Source organism: Myotis brandtii, unplaced genomic scaffold (genome assembly GCF_000412655.1).
Source record: "Myotis brandtii unplaced genomic scaffold, ASM41265v1 scaffold733, whole genome shotgun sequence".
Classification (NCBI taxonomy): Eukaryota; Metazoa; Chordata; class Mammalia; order Chiroptera; family Vespertilionidae; genus Myotis; species Myotis brandtii.
The window spans coordinates 757,747-758,578 of record NW_005370908.1 but is presented as its reverse complement, the minus strand read 5'-3'; positions in this window follow the sequence as shown (position 1 = coordinate 758,578).

The following is an 832-nucleotide window of genomic DNA, read 5'->3' as shown; positions in this document are numbered from 1 at the left end:
TGGCGGAGGGAGGAGGGACAGGCCGTTTGCCTCGGGAATGAATTATCCTCGATCATTTGTTTTAAGACGTGAACTCCTCCAGAACCCAGCAGCAGCTGCTGTGGTCGTAGCCTCAACTCCAGGCAAGCAGCCAAACCGTGCTCTCCATGAAAGATCGAGACTGGTTCCATCCGGTTACAAATACAATTATTATTATTAATTATTATTATTATTATTAATAATTATTATTTTTCCGAGCCAGCAGAGGAAGCGCTCCTCTCGCCATTCACCATTCTCAGCACCGAAGCTCGCCGCACCCTCCAGACGTCGCGAAACACACGCCTCCTCCCGGCAGGTCTCGGGTGGGACCTCCCAGGTCCTTGCCCAGTTCCTTTCTCCACGCAGCGGATCAATACATCTTATAAGCACTTCCGGACAAAAACAGACGACGACGAACGATTGCAGAGCATGTAACTGAAGTCAGGCAGCAGTGTTTTGGGAAAATTGTCCCCTGAGACCGAGCGAGGGAAGGGGCTATTCCCCTTTGCACTGCGCTCTATTTCTTCCAACTTCGTGGTCCGCTTGGTCCCAGAGAGCGAGGCGGACGCGGTCTGGAGACGGAATGGGGCGGTTCGTGCTGCTCCTCTCCCGCTCTCCGGAGTTAAATCCCCCAAGCCCATCCCCACCAGCAGCCCCGCGGCTGAAACCGAGCCCGGGACCTCGGGGCACCAGGCCCTGCCGCAGACAGACAGACAGAGATGAAGGATGCGACAGTGGGGCCTGAAGTGCTCCGCGGAGATAAGGTCCGGGAATCCAGCAGGAATTGAGCCCGCTGCCCTGCTCTGCCTCTGTT